The sequence below is a fragment of the Diabrotica virgifera genome, chromosome 6, assembly GCF_917563875.1.
Source record: "Diabrotica virgifera virgifera chromosome 6, PGI_DIABVI_V3a".
Lineage (NCBI taxonomy): Eukaryota > Metazoa > Arthropoda > Insecta > Coleoptera > Chrysomelidae > Diabrotica > Diabrotica virgifera.
In genome coordinates, this window is record NC_065448.1 from 190,185,020 (window position 1) to 190,205,626 (window position 20,607).

General features: G+C 29.3%; 1 protein-coding gene across 4 annotated transcripts in view; it reads right to left on the reverse strand.

The window, feature by feature from the left end:
• Positions 1 to 20,607, reverse strand: part of LOC114328055 (neuropeptide F receptor) — a 1,158,133-nt gene that overhangs the window by 1,001,512 nt on the left and 136,014 nt on the right. For 2 of the 4 annotated variants that reach the window (XM_050653551.1, XM_050653549.1), the window contains exon 1: positions 18,959 to 19,158. The exons of the other annotated variants lie outside the window; for them this stretch is intronic. The gene's annotated coding sequence lies outside the window, so the exon portion shown is untranslated. Of the gene's footprint in view, positions 1 to 18,958; positions 19,159 to 20,607 lie in introns of those variants that run through there. 4 annotated transcript variants of the gene reach the window in all.

A 20,607-nucleotide genomic window follows, 5' to 3' on the forward strand; every position in this document is an offset into this window, starting at 1 on the left:
CCTTATATGATAGAGCCAAAATTACTTGTTCTAACGAAAATTCCTTTTTAGCAGAAAAACAATTGTTAACATCTGTTTTATTAAAAAATGATTATCCTTTATCGTTTATAAATAAGGAATTGTCAAGATTGTTGGAATTGAACAGGACAACTTAGAACGGGATCCTACAACATTCACAAGAAATAATACGAGAAAAATATCAATACCATATATAAAAGGACTATCCGAGAAACTTAAAACAATAGGAAATAAATTCAACATTTCAACAACATTCAAAACAACAAACACATTGAGATCTATTCTATCTAAAACTAAACCTAACAATGATCAAGAAAGAACAAAGAATTGCATTTATAAAATACCTTGTGAATGCGAACAATTTTATTTAGGTGAGACATCAATTAGACGTTAGAATAAGTGAACATCAATCCTATATTAAAAATAGAGAATTTGATAGATCTCAAATATGTCAACACGCATGGGACAATGAACATAGAGTTCAGTGGAGAGATTCAAGTATAGTTCTGAAAGAATCAGATAGTAAAAAGAGAAAAATCAAAGAAGCGGCTCTAATTCTGCTAAATGAAACCAATTGTGTCGCAAATTCCTCGGTAGAATGCAGTAGGATGTGGTTGCCCATACTGAAAGAGGAAGTCAACAGAAAGAAAATACCAAGATTAGTAAGTCAATAACATCGAGCTGGTACATATTTTATATTTTAGTATTACTTATATATCTAGTATTATTAATATTATTTATAATTTAAACATGTTACAAGTCAGAATTTGGTATTATTTTTTGAGAGTAAATTAAATGTAAGACCAAATACTTACGATGTCGGGATAGTATCACAAGGTTTTTTCCTGGTTTTCCCTTGTGATTTACTATGAAGTCTCTAACGCGAGAATTTTACTGTCGTTGCATTTGGTTGTCTTTTTAAAGACAGATCACATGCTATAATTTTTTTGTGACGGATATTCTTGAGTTGGGGTTGATTTCATGTAATCGAATGAACTATCTTTCAGTAAGTCGTCCCAGGAACGCAACTCATAAATATTGGCAATATCATTTTAAAGTCTTCTACTTTAAAATGTATAATATATGTCTAAATTGCCAATATAAATGAGTTAGATTAAATAAATTATTAGAAGAATTTTTTTGCTTAGCAACAACATTTTTGTTTATTTAGTAATATTTTGTATTTTGACAACGGCACCCGATTTGGGCGTCGAAACGTTAATACAATTATTTTTTTCATTTTAATTGTGGCTTATTTCCCATGTAAATAATTAATCTTAACAATATTTGAGTAGACGGAGCGAAACGGTATGTAGTCCTGTCGCCAGGGGGGGTACAACGGCCTCCTGTATTCAGATGGACTTACCCAAGTTTTTTTTATGTATTTTGACCTGTATAACACGAATTTTTTGGGTAGCAGTTGATCCGGATGTCGATAAGATTGTTATAAACCAAGAAGTTGAGGAATCACATAACAGCGATTTCTCGCAAAACAAAACATTTTTTTTGTATTTTTTGGGCCATTCTAACCAAAAAACGTTCCTACAAATTTTTTCATAGGATACATAGTTTTCGAGATAAACGCGGTTGAACTTTCAAAAAATCGGAAAATTGCAATTTTTGAACCCGAATAACTTTTGATTAAAAAATAAAATAGCAATTCTGCTTACCGCATTTGAAAGTTCAAGTCAAATTATATCGGTTTTAATTATTTGTATTGCTAAAAATTTATTATTTTATCGTTGAAAAAAGCTATAAACACCTAGTGCTTGAGTGATGTTTTTAATGATTTCTCATTTAAAGTCGAATGAGTAGGTAGAAGAGGTAAAAATGCAAGCGAGGCTATTTCTACGTAGCATACATTAAAACGCATGTATTAGGCACGGGAAACACTATGTGTTTATAGCTTTTTTTAACAATCAAAAAATAAATTTTTAGCAATGCAAATATTCAAAGCAGATATAATTTGAGTCAAACTTTTAAAAGCGGTAAGCAGAATTGCTATTTTATTTCTTATTCAAAGGTTATTCGGGTTCAAAAATTGCAACTTTTCGATTTTTTTAAAGTTCAACCGCGTTTATCTCGAAAACTATGCATCCTACGAAAAAACTTGTAGGAACATTTTTTGGTTAGAATGACCCAAAAAATACACAAAAATGTTTTGTTTTGCGATAAATCGCTGTTATGTAATTCCTCAACTTCTTTGTTTATAACAATCTTATCGACATCCGGATCAACTGTTACCCAAATAATTCGTGTTCTACGGGCCAAAATACGTCAAAAAAACTTGGGTAAGTCCATCTAAATTAAGAAGGCCATTGTACCCCCCCTGGCGACAGGACTAATGTCACAATTAGAAATCAAAGTTCATGGTTCAGTACGAACAGATTCGAACTTGTGACAAGGAGCTGCGCTAGTTTCCGGTGAAAAACATAAAAGTATTAAGTAATTAAAAAATCGTCCATAATATAACACAATCTATTTTAACATTTCTTTCGGGAAAAAGTGTAGAAAATCAAAATTTTTTTGAAGGAACTGTATTATTTCGAACGACATCGAAATGTCTTTTTTTTTAGTTATTTTTTTTAACAAATGTTTTACCTATGTAACTTTAACCCAGTTTTATCAGGTAAAATATTGATTTAAAATTAAATGTATACTACACCAAATAAAAAATATATTACGAAATAATCGAAGCATATATGCATGTGCAATGAAAGATCTTTTTATGATGGATTAAGTTTTTGTAATGAATTGACGAGATGACCAAAATAAATGTTAATCTTACCTTCGATAGGCGAAAACCACTACAAGCTAACTTAAACCATTGATTATAGACACGGATAATGCGTCTATAATCAATGCTTAAACTAATTATCGTCCACAGAACAACTTCATCGCTCCACAATCATCCGACGAAGTTCCGAGAGACACTGTTTGACAAACTTTTTGTAAGCGTGCACGTTAGGGATGGCGGTTTTTGACAAAACACCGGTTTTCGGTTATACCGGTTTTTTGCTTACGGTTTAACCTGGCGGTTATAACCGGCCAAAAAAAACCGGTTTTTGGAAAAACCGGTTTTCGGTTTTTTTAATTCAATAGGTTACAAAGTTACATTTACAATACACTTTAGTTTGCGATACTCCATTCGACTCGATATCAATATGATCAAAATTAGTACTATCGAGAGAACATGTACATATTACTTTTAACACGTTCGTATATTTGTAGAATAGGTACATTTTAACTCATTTAATACTTCCTGTATGAGTATATCGTTTTGAAAACGTAGCGAAATTCTTGGAGATTCGTATTCGTAATCAGTAATTCGATATTCATAGTCAGAGCATTATTTTTGGTAATCAGAAAAAGTCATTCATCTACTTTCAATGTCAAGAGTTAAGTGTGAAAAATAGATGATGTTTGCATCTAATTCAACCAGACACTTCTTATGTAAATATTATGATTACAAATACCTTTTCAAGGAAATATTATAATAAAACTTAATAATTGCTTCTGGGTGATGTGAGATTACACTTTCAGTTTGCTTCTGTATTTTATAAAATAAAATAAAATTTGAATTATGGTTTTGTATGGAATAATTACTTGAGAATAATAATTATGATTGGGATCCGAAACAGGGGCGTAACAGAGGCCCCCGCAGCGTGAAGCTTGCGGGGGGGCCCCAATCGCTTAGGGGCCCCATCTTGTCATCTGATATTATGTAAAAATCTGTTATTGTTGTATTATTATACGTTGTGTATTTAAAATTAAAAACGTAAATTTCTAAATAGACGTATTTGCTAAGTGAATCATCTCATAATATCTAGAAACTTAATCCCTTCCGGCCTACCGAAATTTTATGGTAACGACAATAAACTATAATGCTTTGTACGTGACTGTTGAAAGATTTGAGAATTGCAATTTGCCGAAATGGGTTTTCTCTTTAATCTTTACCTACGTTTAGTATTTCGATACAATTATCCAGAGGCGTAACAGAGGCCCCCGCAGCATGAAGCCCCAATATGTCAAGGGCCCTATCTTGTTGTCTAATATATGTAAAAATGTGTTTTTATATTATTACATACGTCTTTTAAGCAGTGCAGTATTGAAAATGAAGTTGTCCATCCGAATTAATAAAATTGTAGATATATTCGCTGATATTAGATAGTGCACGAAGAAAGTTGTTCATCTCAGAATAATACTAATGTGATCATTTAGTAATTTTTGTTCTATTTTATTCTATAAGAATAAAGATGAAAAATGTAAGTCGTCATAAACAATGCATGAATACACCAATAGCGCAGTAAATGACAGTTTTGGAGTGAAATTATCAGCGTCACGACGGACGTATTTGCTTGACAATTTGGATTTAGGTTTTATTTTTTAACAGAAAAACAACGTTTTCAGACGGGTTTTTCACAAATAACTCAAAAATAATTATTTATCGAATTAAATATTAGATATCGAAAAAATATTTGTAGCAAAAATGTAGCTTTAAGATTCAGAATTTGGTGTACTTATTCATGAAGTAAATCGACACAGTAAAAGCACAGCTGAAGCTCATGAAAAATTATTCTTATTTGTCCAATTCCAAATCGAATATTTCAACCAGAAATAACCAAAAAATGAAGAAATTCTCGGGAAAAACTCTTAAAACTTTTTTTAAATGTTTAAAAAATTGGTTTATTTTTATTTTTTATAAAAGTTTCTATCGCCAAGACTATACGGGCTACGCTCAAAATAAAGTTGCCTCTTTTTGATAAAAAAAAATTGTGAAAATCTGCCCCTATTTCGCACCCCAAATAAAATTTATCATTAGCGCTTTACCATTTACTTTACATATTTATTGTTTATATGATCTGTAAGTTTGACCGGTTCGAAGTTCTTATTTTTGAAGAAATTTAAAAGTTTTTTTATTTTGGAAAAATGCTTTTTTTTCAAAATAACTTAAAAAGTATTAGTTATACCAAAAATATCAAAGAGTAAAGAAAAGTAGGTAGGTCTTGCTTTTATAAATATTTTGGCTTTATTTTGTTTTTCTGTAAGACAAAAATTGGTTAAGACATGGCTGTTTAAAATTTGCATATACTCGTGATTAGTGACTCGTTCAAGCCCTTAAACTAGAACCCTTTTAAAAATAACCACTTTGAACCGGTGAAACTTACAGGTCGTATAAGAAAGTTAGGTAATTTGTAAGGCGATAATGAATAGTTTCATTTGGGGTGTTAAATAGAGAAAGATTTTCACAATTTTTTACCAAAAATGGGATTAACTGTATTTTGAGCGTAACTGGCCTAGTTTTGATGCTAGAAACTTTTGTAAAAAATAAAGCTTCTTTTAAACACTTTAAAAAATTCTAATGAGTTTCCCCGAACAGTGTTTCATTTTTTGGTTATTTCACGTTGAAATATTCAATTTGGAATTTGACGAATAAGAAAAACTTGTGCTACTTGAAAAAACTCATGAGCTACAAGTTTTCTTTTACTGAGTCGATAGACTTCATTTTTGTTTCACTTTTTTTTATAAGCTAGATGCATTTTTGCTAACAGTATTATTCTTTTCGATAGAATACTTACTCTTTGAACTATTTGCGAAAAATCGCCTAAAAACGTGGTTTTTTTGTTGAACAATAAACATTTTTACTCAATAACTTGAAAATCTTGAGTTGACCACTTCGGTGGTGACACTGAAAATTACACGGTATCGCCATAATATTTTACGTTGATTTACTGGGCTGTAACACATATAGGTATTTGTTACGCTTGTCGCATTGGGTAATTTTTTTTAAAGGGGGCCCCATTCCAAAATAAGAAGTTCTTATTTTTGAAGAAATTTAAAAGTTTTTTTATTTTGGAAAAATGCTTTTTTTTTCAAAATAACTTAAAAAGTATTAGTTATACGAAAAATCTCAAAGAGTACCGAAAAGTAGGTAGGTCTTGCTTTTATAAATATTTTGGCTTTATTTTGTTTTTCTGTAAGACAAAAATTGGTTAAGACATGGCTGTTTAAAATTTGCATATACTCGTGATTAGTGACTCGTTCAAGCCCTTAAACTAGAACCCTTTTAAAAATAACCACTTTGAACCGGTGAAACTTAGAGGTCGTATAAAAAAGTTAGGTAATTTGTAAGGCGATAATGAATAGTTTCATTTGGGGTGTTAAATAGAGAGAGATTTTCACAATTTTTTACCAAAAATGGGATTAACTGTATTTTGAGCGTAACTGGCCTAGTTTTGATGCTAGAAACTTTTGTAAAAAATAAAGCTTCTTTTAAACACTTTAAAAAAGTTCTATTGAGTTTCCCCGAACAGTATTTCATTGTTTGGTTATTTCACGTTGAAATATTCAATTTGGAATTTGACGAATAAGAAAAACTTGTGCTACTTGAAAAAACTCATGAGCTACAAGTTTTCTTTTACTGAGTCGATAGACTTCATTTTTGTTTCACTTTTTTTTATAAGCTAGATGCATTTTTGCTAACAGTATTATTCTTTTCGATAGAATACTTACTCTTTGAACTATTTGCGAAAAATCGCCTAAAAACGTGGTTTTTTTGTTGAACAATAAACATTTTTACTCAATAACTTGAAAATCTTGAGTTGACCACTTCGGGGGTGACACTGAAAATTACACGGTATCGCCATAATATTTTACGTTGATTTACTGGGCTGTAACACATATAGGTATTTGTTACGCATGTCGCATTGGGTAATTTTTTTAAAGGGGACCCCATTTCCAATTCTGCAGGGGGGCCCCGACGGTGTTTGTTACGCCACTGATCCGAAATAATACCTAACCTAATCCTAATCACCGTAAAAACCTAATAACCGGTTTTTACTTTAAAAAGAAAAAACCGGTTATAACCGGGACAAAAAACAACTGGTAAAACCGGTTATTGCGAAGTAAGAAAACCGGTTTTAGGTTTAAACCGGTAGGTTTTTCCCATCCCTATTGCACGTGTATCACAGTAGCACAAAAAAATTATGTTCCTACATGCAATAGTTAAAATGTTATTCTAATTAATAATCACAAAACCGACATGTCCTTGCAAAATAATTTTGCAATAATTAAAATTATTTTTCTTCATTTGTTTTTATTAAAATTGATAGAATAAATAAATCTTCTTTTTTACTGCGAAACTATCCTTAGAATTACTGTAATTCATTATTTGCTGACTTATATTGTTCAAAAAATAATAATTTGGAATAATAGTTATTTATGATATAGTGTTAAAAGTACACGTTTAAGGCATGCATGTAAAAGTTTACCGAATGAGCGAAGCGAGTTCTGCAATTCACATGAGTGCCTTAAGGTACTAGTACACTTTAGAAGACCAAAAATAATCATTTTTTTCAAGAATTTTTTTCTTAGTACCTTTATTAAAAATTAACATAAAACGTTTTACATATTAGTACCTAACTCTTAGAGAGTACAAAAAATATATCTTTTTTCATTTACCCGCGTACACTAATATTGTAGAGGGCGCGGAAATCGAGGCCTCGAAAAATGATGGCGGACAGTTAATCTCAGGATTCGGATATCTGAAACAAAAAAATCGAACTGCATTTGAAAAAGGAAGGTTTCTTACGTGACAATTTACCACAATTTGACCAAAAAATAAAAAATAAATATTTTTTAACCATGAAAAACTGAAGAAAAACGGGAGATTTTTTCACAACATTTTTTAAAATTTGCGTAAAATCTTTTTTCTTGCGGAATTTTTCACTAACGGTGGTAAATTGTCACGTAAGCAACCTTCCTTTTTCAAATACCGTACGATTTTTTTGTTTCGGAGATCCCAATTCTGAGATTAACTGTCCGCCATAGCAACTACTTTTTTTGAGGCCTCGACTTTGGCGCCCTCTACAATATTAGTGTACCTGTTTAAATGAAAAAAGATGTATTTTTTGTATTTTCTAAGAGTTATATATTAATATGTAAAAAGTTTTATGTTCATTTTTAATAAAGGTTCTGAGAAAAAAAATCTTGAAAAAATGCTTATTTTTGGTCTTCTAAAATGTACTAGTACCTTAAAAATGTACTTTTTAACACGCATATCATACAATATTTTTTGTACAAACGTAATTACAGGACAATATCTACAAAAACTTTTACTTGAACGTACTTTAACTGACATTCCATATTTATATTTTTTTGACATTACATCAAAATTGCCTATAAGGTAATACGAACTGCAGTGCCTTAAAAATGTTAAAGTACTAGTGCCTTAAAGTAGCATTTTTAACGCTCGTATGGAGTGCTAAAAATTTAATTTTTAACACGGTTTATAAAAACAAAATTAAATAACTTTTTCTACGACCGTGTTAAAAATGCAATTTTTAGCACTCCATAGGAGCGTTAAAATTGCTACTTTAAGGGACTAGTTCTTTAAAAATTTTAAGACACTGCAGTTAAAAGTGAATTGTCAAATTGTGAAACGTCAAAATATTTATATTTCATTTATTAATATTAATATTAATATTAATATTAATATTAATATTAATATTAATATTAATATTAATATTAATATTAATATTAATATTAATATTAATATTAATATTAATATTAATATTAATATTAATATTAATATTAATATTAATATTAATATTAATATTAATATTAATATTAATATTAATATTAATATTAATATTAATATTAATATTAATATTAATATTAATATTAATATTAATATTAATATTAATATTAATATTAATATTAATATTAACTAATAATTAACTAATTAATATTAATATTAATATTAATATTAATATTAATATTAATAGTATAACTTGAATTTGAAAAAGGTGGTTTAAAAGGTTTTTTAAAATTTAATTTAAACTCTACTATTGCATTTTTAACACGTTTGTAGAAAAAACCTATTAAAATTTGTTAGAATATACAACAATAAAAGTAGATGTTATTGACATGAAATTTGGCATACACATAGCTAACATGTCAAAGAAAAAAAGTGATATTGTGTCAATCTGTGCTTTTGTCCTGGTGGTGAGTTTCACCCCTTCTCGGGGGTAAACAATATATGTTCAAAATAAGTCCGGAAATGGATAAACTGACTAATTATAAGCAACTTTTATTCCATACCGTTTTTTCACAAAGTTGATACTTAACAACTTATTTGATATAGCAACTTAATTAGTTAACATTTAATGTCATTTGACATACTAATTCCACGTGATTTTTCCGAAAAAATGGACCAACTTTACTTTGAGTGTAGCTTTCTTAATTTTGATATTTTAAACTTTTTTGAAAAACAAAAATAAAGCTTTCTTTAAACACAAAAACAACCTAATGAGTTTTCCCCAAAAGGTGCTTCATTTTTTGAATATTTCTCTTTGAAATATTCGATTTGGAATTTGACGAATGTGGACCTATTTTTCATTAGCTACAACTCTGATTCAACTGGGTTTAGAGACCTCATACATACAGCTTTTCTATTTTTTATGAGCTATATTTTTTCTCGGAATGTTTTTTTTTCTATAAAATATTTACGTTTTGAGTTATTTGCGAAAAACAATCTAAAAACGTAGTTTTTTTTGTTGAAAAATAAACATTTTCACTCGCAAATATCTCAAAATTTTTAACTTGATCAAAAAACGCTATAGAACAAGAGCTGTTTAGAGTAAGTTTATCCATTTCGGGACTTATTTTGTACGTATATTTTTTCACCCCCGAGAATAGATGAAACTCACCCTCAGGGCAAAAGTATAAATCGGCACAATATCATTTTTTTCTTTGACATGTTAGCTATGTATATGCCAAATTTCATGTGAGTAATGATGAGTGATGGTGACTAAAAGACCAAAAAGTGGGCAGGAAATATATAGTTTCTTGTTATAGGGCTATAGGGTCTTGTCCATAATGTCCGTACTACCAAAAAGAGCTCTTGTTTGCCAAAAGAGGGTCGTAACAAACAGGGTACTTTTTTATTATTTCCCTGAATTATAACACAATACTTGACAGCGGGTCTATTTAGTTTTCGTTGACCACGCTGTAGCTTTTTCCTATTCTTATTTTATTATTTAACAGCATCATTTATTTTGGACTGTACTAAAAAGATTTAGTTGTATTAAAAATTGGTATAGTCCTGTCGCCAGTGGGGGTACAACGGCCTCCTTAATTCAGATGGACTTACCCAAGTTTTCTTTATGTATTTTGACCCGTAGAACACGAATTTTTTGAGTAACAGTCGATCCGGATGTCGATAAGATTGTTATAAACAAAGAACTTGAGGAATCACATAACAGCGATTTTTCGTAAAACAAAACATTGTTTCGTACTTTTTGGGTAATGCTAAGCAAAAAATGTTTTTGCTTAGGATAAAAAATCGAAAAATTGCAATATTTGAACCCGAATAACTTTTGATTGAAAAATAAAATAGCAATTCTGCTTACTGCATTTGAAATTCAATTCAAATACTATCGGTTTTGACTAGTTTTATTGCTCAAAATTATTTTTTTTATTGTTAAACAAAGCTATAAACACATATTGATTGAATGATATTTTCAATGCATTTCCCATTTGAAATCGAACGAGTAGGCGCATACAGACAAAATTAATTTCTACGTAGATTACGTACATTAAAACGCATGCATTGGCACGGGAAACAGTATGTGTTTATGGCTTTGTTTAACAAATAAAACTTAGTTTTTAGCAGTGCAAATAATCAGAACCGATAGAATTTGACTTGAACTTTCAAATGCAGTAAGCAGAATTGCTATTTTATTTTTTAATCAAAAGTTATTCGGGTTTAAAAATTGCACTTTTTCGATTTTTTGAAAGTTCAACCGCGTTTATCTCTAAAACTATGCAACTTATGAAAAACTTGTACAACCATTTTTTGCTGAGAATCACCCAAAAAATACAAAAAAATGTTTTGTTTTGCGAAAAATCGTTGTTATGTAATTCCTCAAGTTCTTTGTTTATAACAAACTTATCGACATCCGGATCAACTGTTACTCAAAAAATTCGTGTTCTACGGGTCAAAATACATAAAAAAACTTGGGTAAGTCCATCTGAATTAAAGAGGCCGTTGTACCCCCCTGGCGACAGGACTATTATGACAAAAAACTAGACAAACATTTTTTTAGATTTTTTTATTATATTTTATTGTTATAAACGTTGCCCTCTAAAATGTAAAGAATGAGAAATCATGTATAACAGCATGGTTCTGTATTTCGATAGAATAAGAAAAAATAATTAATTTAATTATTATAAAATTGAAAATCAATACCATTTACAAATTTTTGCTTCCGTCTGAGATTTTTTCTTTTAAATTTAATGCAAGAAAATGATCAGTACCTTAACTTAATTTTAAAACTTTTCATTGCTCATGTAGGAATTGTAGGACGTGTGCCTAAGGCCAAATATTAAATTTTCTAAATAACAGAGTTGTTTTTTTTTTTGTTCTTCCCCGGAAAACCTAACTCCAAATCAGTTACATGTTCAGGAATTAATGAAAGGTCTTTTTTGGTAGTTTGAGTTTTTGTTTAATGAATTGACGAGCAAAACATTGTTAATCTTACCTTGGATAGAACAAAACCACTACAAATATTAAACTTACATTAACTGTCGTCAACAGAACAACTTCACGCCACAGTCATCCAACAAATTTCCGAAAAACACTTTTTAACAAACTTTTTTAGAATATTTAAATATCAAAAATTGGACCAATACTTAATCTAACAAACCGTATTAATTATATAAAAATATGTTACTCTATATTATGTATATTTCTAATATTAATAAATAATGCAATCCGTTATAAAATTGAAAATAAACACCATTTAGAAAATATAGAAGTTTTTGTTTTATTTTGTTTTGATAATTAGGTAATAGAAAAAATACCTATATTGAATTAGTTTTAAAAATTTTAAGTACCTATTGCTAATTTTTTCTCTAAACAATAAAAACTTTTTTAATACGGAGAGTTTTAAAATTAAAATACATAAATTATTGACCGAGATAATTGAAGAAAGCCTTAAGTCTTGAGTATTATAAATGAATCGCTTATTTATGAAAAGCCTCATGTCACTTTTTTCAAATGTTCGTTTAACTTAGAAAATGATAACGCATATGTTTCCACATCGTTTGCTTATGAAAAGTCTCATATCTTGTTATTCCTTTATCAGATATATTAGTTTAAAATTATTGTTTTTTTATTAAAAGCATCATGTCAATTACAAGGTGCTTTTCATAATGTATATTGTCTATTTATGAAAAGCCTCAGGTGAATGAAGAGGGGCTTTTCATAATGTATAAAATGGCAATTAATTTTAGCTTACTGTGTTGTCTTAGAACTGTTTTAATACAGTAATATTAATAATAAATAAACACGGTGTAAATTCATTCACCAATCAAAACTTTCCCCGTAAAACAACACTTTTGTTTATGAAAGGCCATTTGTCAGCTATTTTCACTAATAAAAAAAATACAATATTGATCTCAAAAAGTGTAACTAACATGATTTATTTTGAGTTTTAAGGCCCTTCAAAAATGTTTCGAAAAATCAGAAAAGTATAAAATCGTTTTTTATAAAACTAATCAGTTTTTTCTTGTTTCTCAAAGTTTACATTTTGTGACAAGAGGCCTTTCACATATAAGCGATTCAAATGTTTGTTTTTGCCCAATGGTATGTAACAAGGCTAGTCAAAATTACTGACTGATAAGTTATTCAAATTTGTTTTTCCTAAAAAGCGATTATTTAAACAACTGTACTTTCCCAAATAGTTACTCTAACGGTACTTCGTAAATCGCAATCGATTCTGTGAGACATATTTTTTAGGATATATTAAAAAAATTCAATATTTTATTAAATTGAATACTAAAAAACTGTTTGAAAATGAGACGAATCTACAGTTTATACAATATAACTTTGAGATTTTTTACGTGACACGCTTGTATGTAGGCTCAATGAAAAGGTGGTGAAAATACTCATTTTTCCAAAAAAAAAACAAAACCTTCTATGACTAATAGAAAACTATCTACCATTTTCTTCTTAAAACCAAATTTTTGCATTTTTCATTAATATTAAAATAATACAATTAAATGGTTTCTAAATGAGGATCTAAATTTGATTAGTTCTTGTCTAAATTTGATAAGTTCTTGATAGTAATTATTGCAATAAAGGAGTAAAAGGTATAACCTTTTCACCAGATTCTCATTGAGCCTGCTTACAAGCGTGTGATATAAAAATTATCAAAATAACCATTACTGTTTTTAGGCTATAAAGTTAGCCCTTTATTTCAAATTGTTTTTTAATAATAAATTTAATAAAAACAGTTTTTTTAATAATACATATTATTCTAACTTTCATACCGCTAACGCGGCTTTGGGATCATAGCAGTGTAATTTTCTATCTCTAGGTCCTACGGTATGCAAGGAAAGTAACAGGGTCGGTACTACACTTTATCGGCCTATTATTACCCCTGCTTTTACCCAAGGTACTCATTTTAAAAGATGTCTAGTTGTTTTGAGAACTGTTCTCGAGAGCGCTGGGATTTGATCTTCGGCCTTCTGTGTGGAAGTCAAACATCCTACCGCCTGAGTTATCCAGCCCACTTTTTGAGGCCAGCAAAGTTTTCTTGATATAACTACCTTAAGCCGGCAACTCGCGATATTGCTGTATCGTTCAATTTTGTCAAATTCGACTAATAGTACATTCATTTAAGCAATTCACCTCGCAATCTTACAAGTCTTCATGGATTTGTTTGAAATTTTAACAGTAGCTCAAAAATGATGCAAGTAACAAACCTGACTTGGTGCCAATGTATGCTGCCACCCCGGGGGTGAATGCCACCCTTTCTCGGTGGTGGAAATTTAAAATTTTAGAATGACAACGGCAATCGATAGAGAATTGAATTTATGAAGAAAATGTAGAATAAAATTTTTTACTTAACTTAAGAATTTCTGAGTTATTCGCGATTGAAAATTCCAAAAAAAAAACACGTTTTTCAATAGTTTTTCGTGCATAACTCGAAAATTACGCATTTTCAGAAAAAAATCAACCTTATTAAAATTAAAGCTTATAAAAAAGCAAAGAAACCAGTCAGTTTTAATTAAATTTTTTAGATAATTTTAAGCACCTTGTGAGTCATTGAAAACGAATTTTTTGTTTCTCGTAAATTTATGCAAAGATTTGAGCTCAAATAACGGAAAAATGATTAATTTTTCATAAAAAATGTTACTAAATATTTTTAAAGTACATTTTTATACCTTTAAAATAAGCTTTGAAAATAGCCTGTAGCGTGAAAATTATGCGAGTTATATCGAAAATTAGTCAAATACCTAGAATTTTTAAAAGAAAAAATGACGGTAAAATGTATGCCATGTGCGTCAAAATTAATATTTATCATAGCCCATGTAAAATTAACTTTATTTATATTCCGACAATATGTTCCAAAAGTTTAAAATATTTAGAACAATTATATTTTGATTAAACTTGTTTTAAGTAAATTTCTTTTTTATTCAATTTTTCAAAAAATACGTTATTTTTTTAAAATATCTCAAAAACTAATAAATTTATGAAAAAAAAGTGCTCTAACCAAAAATTTTGCATTTTTCATATTAAAAATTTTGCTTTTTTTATAACTCACATACCTTAAAAATTAAGCGAGATATAAGAGTTTAAAGTATTGATTTCAATGCAAAGGGGTGTCTTTTTGGCCCTTAACATTAATTTTCTCTCAACAAAAGTGTCTAGAAAGATTACAGCTCTCGTGATCTTATAGCTTATAAAAAATGGAGCAGAGTTTTTGTTAAAAAACCAAATGAATTTTTCTAGAGATAATGTTTGAAAATTACGGAGCGTCTAAATTTTGAAGTTTTTGGAGTATTTATTCTTTTATACATGCAGTGTCTGCTTTGAATTTACATATAGGGTAACAAAACTCTCAATTTTGCTGATTGGAGATGGACAAAAGTGAATGGCACCTTGGTACCAAACAAAATGACGGATATTCCTGCACCAGAAGAACTACTTTAAATGATATTTTGCAATTGCAAAAAAGGATGTGGCTCAACATGAGTATCGCAAACTTTGATTATATTGCAATCAATCTTGCGGTTCTTGCTCTGATGATAGCTGCCAAAATTGTCCTCCTGTCGACCAAGAAGAAAATGAATTTGGTGCAGAAGAAATAGACGAAATTGGAAGGTAAAGTTAAATTATTGATATATACTTTAAAAATCATATTAATTTTATACTTAATTTAATGTTATAAAATAAATATTTTTTATAAAATCAATAGAAAAATTCCAAGAGTTGGCTGTAAACCATAGTTTAAAAAAAACTCATACAGAAGTCAAAACTTCAAGCTGTATACGGGTATAAAATGGTTTATTAAAAAACTTCATAAAAAGTCGTGCAAAACGTTTTCGTTCTAATTCAGAACATCTTCAGTGCATTCTGCTGAGTAGTTGAAACTAGCACACCAATTAGAGTGGTAACATTATAATATATGGTTTACATGATAGATTTAAATAAAATATGGTGAATACCAGTCGATGTTAAAGGATTAAATTAGTACATGCTTAAAGGGCAATATGCTTCCCTGCTCGAAAAACTAGGTACTTGCCAGTTCAATGGGCACAGACCAAATATTTTTTATCATCAAAATGTGAAGTTCAAAAATTTAATTTCCCTCAAACGTATATTTTAATGGGATACAGTTTTTTTTAAATATATAATTATATAATTGATGGATTCGACCGTTACTTGATGGAAGTTCATTTTATCTAACAATAAAAAACTGAAAACGTTTGTAAAAAATCTTTTTCCTAGTGTTCCTCCTACAGAAACTTTTGTTTTAGTTAAGAATCTTTTAGACCATAATAGTACAAATCCGATCATTGCATCTGAAATTTTACACCTTCTTGAAATTTGCATAAATCAAGACTATTTTGAATTCAATAATCAAATATACACAAACAACAGTGCAGGACTTATTATGGGTAATCCTCTAAGCCCATTGCTATCAGATATATTTATGAACCAACTTGAAACAACAATTTCTAATCATCCCGTATTTAAACAGTTCTTATATTGGTGGAGATACGTGGATGATATACTAGTATGCTTTACAGGAACTAACAGACAACTTGACCAATTTCTATCATATATTAATTCACTTCATAATAATATTGAGTTTACAGTAGAAACAGAACAGAATAACTCTATAAACTTTCTAGATGTAACGATTTCCAGACTACACAACAAACATGAGTTCTCCATATATCATAAACCTACCCATACTGAAACAACTATACACAATTCATCATCCCATCCTACACAACACAAATTAGCAGCCTACCATAGCATGATACATAGACTGACAGAAATTCCCATGACAAAAAATAACTTCGAAATAGAACTAAACATCATTAAACAAATAGCAGTAAACAACGGCTATAACTAACAAACAGTTAACAAAATTTTAAACCAAAAACTCCATAAGAAAGCCCTGAAATTAGTGTATCCACCACCACAGAAAGAACCCAGTACCTTCTGCTCTCTCACATATACTGGCAAGATAACAACAACAATAGCCAGATACATAAAAAAGAAAGGAATAACACCAGCTTTCAGAACTAACAACAACTTAAGCAAATATATTAAGAACAATAAAAGCCGAAAGAGAAAGCAACTACAGAGTGATGTGTACAAACTAACTTGTGGTGACTGTCCGAAAACGTACATCGGTCAAACTGGCAGAACTTTTGACAAACGGATAGCAGAACACAAAAGGGCATTCAACAATAGAAAAACAGACACTTCTACATACGCACTTCACCTTCTAGATCATAATCATTCTTTCAATGAAGAGTTTAAAATTCTACATATTCAAAATAAAGGCCTTAAGCTATCTTTTTTAGAATCTATGGAAATTAATAAACTGAAAAATACAGATACAATTCTGAATGACCAACTCGAGACAAACAGCTCCCCACTCCTCAACCTCTTCAGTTGAAGATTAAAAAGGCAAACACATTGTAAACTATATTACTTGAGAAAGGCACTCCGCCGAAACAGCTGTAGTCACTTAGATATAATAAATTTTGTGGAAGTATAGAAAACAAACGTTTTCAGTTTTTTATTGTTAGATATAATTATATCATAAGCAACAATTAATTTTCATTTTTTTTAACGAATTCCATTACTTGAAGCTTTCAAAAAGATTTTTCCCCAATTTTTAAGAGAAGTGGTAGTTTTTAGGGGTTGATTCAAATTAAAAACGTGAATCAGATTTTTTCATAATTAAATAATATATATTTTTTCTATTTAAGATCACAAATAAAATTATTTCATAGATCAAAAATAAAATTATTTCATAATCTGAACCATTTTTTTAATAACTTTATGAGGGGTAGTTTCTAAGGGTAGTTACATATAAAAATATCGAACTATTACATTGTAAAGAAACAACAAAAATTAACATGTTTAGACATATTGATGTCTATAACTGCTTCCATTTATTAATTTTCAATTTTTTTCCTAAGTTTCATTGTTAGGGGTGGTACCTATTTGGTGGTTGCATTATTAAAAATATTATTTGTCAGATTTCTTGTACTTGAAGGAAAGAAATTCTCCTATTACGCTCCAAAATATAAAATTTCATGTTTCTTGAACATATTTTTTAAATACCTAATCTTTGTATGAGGGGTTATTTTTAAGGGTTGTTAGTTGTAAAATATCATAATATTAAAGTCATGATTCAAAACAACCAGCATTTAACATATTTGAAATTATAGCCAATTTCCTCTTTAATTAATTATTTTTCAATGTACTGTGGTACGGGGTAATTTTCACCCCTTAAAAATAAAAAGCATACTTTTCGACCAAGTCAGGTTTAAAGAGGAGGGTAAAATGAACTTAATTCCAAATTTTTAAGAAGATGGATGAAGGCAATTAAGGATTGGATCCATTTTAAGCTTGAATGATTGTACTATAATTTATTGATAAAATTTTTACAAAATCGTTACAATTTGACCACAGAGAGAGTGACCTGTTTGCTGCAGTACCGCAGCATCATCGACGATTTTGCCGAACAACACCGCAGTACCGTGAGTAGCTGGCTTTAGAAATTGAGCCTCAAGGAATCGATTGTGATGTACAAAACCCCTCTAGAGTGAGTGTTTAGGCAAATACAGTTGTGTAAATAATCGCTTTCCAGGATAAACAAACTAAATTACTTATAAACTATTTGGTCAATCCATTTGAAACTTATCAAACTTTAATAACTATGTTTAAGTGTCACAATATTGGTTTGATATGCTAGAAGTAATTGTGCAAAAAAGAGTAATTTATAAAAGTTGTTAACTTTTATAAATTACTCCAAAATAAGAGATTCGTACGTCATACAATGATGTCGATCAATTGTTTAAGTATTTTAATTAAGAAACTCTCAATATTAAAGAACTTTTTATGATATACAGTCTTTATTTCAATTATTTTTCCCTAAAATGTATAAAAAATGTTTTATATAAAAAAGTAATTTTTTCAGTATTGTTCTGCTAGAAGTCATTGTGCAAAAGAAAAAGTAATTTATAAAAGTTGTTAACTTTTATAAATTACTCCAAAATAAAGGATTCTTACAATGATCTCGATCAATTGTTTATGTATTTTAATTAAGAAACTCTCAATATTAAAGAACTTTTTATGATATACAGTGTTTATTTCAATTATTTTCTCTAAAATATATAAAAAACGTTTTGTATGAAAAAAGTAATTTGTTCATTATTTATGAATTTTTAAAAACACAGCAAAATTAGCTGTACGTCTTCATGGAATTGTCATCCTCTACCCCTATAAACCTTTTAAAAGCTTTAGTTATCTGTAAGATTTTTTTCATGTTTTTTTATCTATTGACTGACGTATATTTTAAAATGTTTAAGTTTTTGTTTAACGAATTAACGTTAACCTTACCTTCAATAGACAAAAACCACTACAAACTAACTTAAACTAACTATCGTCAACAGAACAACTTCACGCCACAATCATCCGACGAAGTTCCGGAAGACACTTTTTGACAAACTTTTTGTGAGCGCGCACGTGTATCCCGGTTTCCCGCCGGAAAGCTCCAGCCGCTCAGTTTCGGGAGACAAATTCGCAACTGTTTCTCTGAGCAGCGCCGATATCTATATAAACAAGGAGATTGTGTCGAAGCGCATTCTCAGCAAAGTATCCCTTCCATTTAATATATGTACGATTTTAGTTGGTGAAGTTTGATAGTTTTTTATTTTGTTTGCAAAAACGGATAACGTTGAATAAAACATATATTATATACCTACATAATACAGTATCATTACTATTATCCGTATTAACGTAGAAACACAATTTATATTCAAAATGTTTAATTGCTCTATATTGTTTTGTATGTTTCAATTACAAATAAAATGAGTTAAGGGGACTTTTATTTTCTAAATTGAAGAAATGACAATTTTTAATTATTTTTAAAAATAAAACTATTATATTTATGATTAAAATTTTGTTTATACAGTTAACCCGGCACCTGCCACGTGGCTTTGCAAGGCGCCAACTGCCACGTGGGGTGCTCACAGCACCCATTAAAAATTTTCTGTGATCTACTTGATTAAAAAACAAAATAATGTGTTGAGTAACACAAGAATATAATTAAACATGTTTTATTAACTTATTAGCCACTAATATGTTATAAAAGTTAAAAAATAAAATGAAAAAGGTGTTATAAGCAAATTAGCAAGTACCAACCCATAATAAATGAAGTCAAGTAAAATATCTAAAAAAAAATAAGATTTAGTGAGTATAGAGTCTATATTAATAATTTAAATCAGTTATTTCATTAAAAAATGTAAATTTGACCTGTTTGTCAAAAATACAAAAAAAAATTAAAACTTAAAGTGCCAGATGATGACAGGCCAATTCGACTTTAGAGCTGTAAGTTCAGAATGACACTAAATAACCACTTCAAACACTAACACATATATGCTATATAATATTATAGAAAGCTACTATGACGCACAGCTCGGTTACCAAACTTGAAATACCAAATATTTGATAAAAATGTGTTATGGGGTGCTGGTAGCACCCCACGTGGCAGGTGCCGGGTTAAGAAAGATTTGAGATATACAAAAAGTTATTGTTTGGCACTATCTGTTTTTCACTAATGCAGAGGGCATCTTCCAAAGGATACATTTTAATTTGGGAGACACTTTTCTGCCTCTCTGTAACATTTTTTTTAATTCCACAGGGATTCAATTTGTGAGACTTAAAACCGAAAAATAAACCTTTACAAAGTTAGATTTTTTTAATTTTCCATGGCTACAGTTGAGTCCGCGTGTCTTTACCCGTGCGTCATCATTTAAAGCATACGAAATAAGTCGGAAATTTACTGAACGCAACGGCAAATGGATATTATTCCGATCACTGGTTATTATAAAATTTGACGTTATCAAATAAATAGAATGTCAAATTTAAGTTTTGCTTTAAAATTTTGGTGCATAATTACAGCTACATTTGAAGTAGCTTAATAAATTATTTTATTATGATTGATTAATAAATAAATAAATAAACAATTTATCAAAAAAATCAATAAT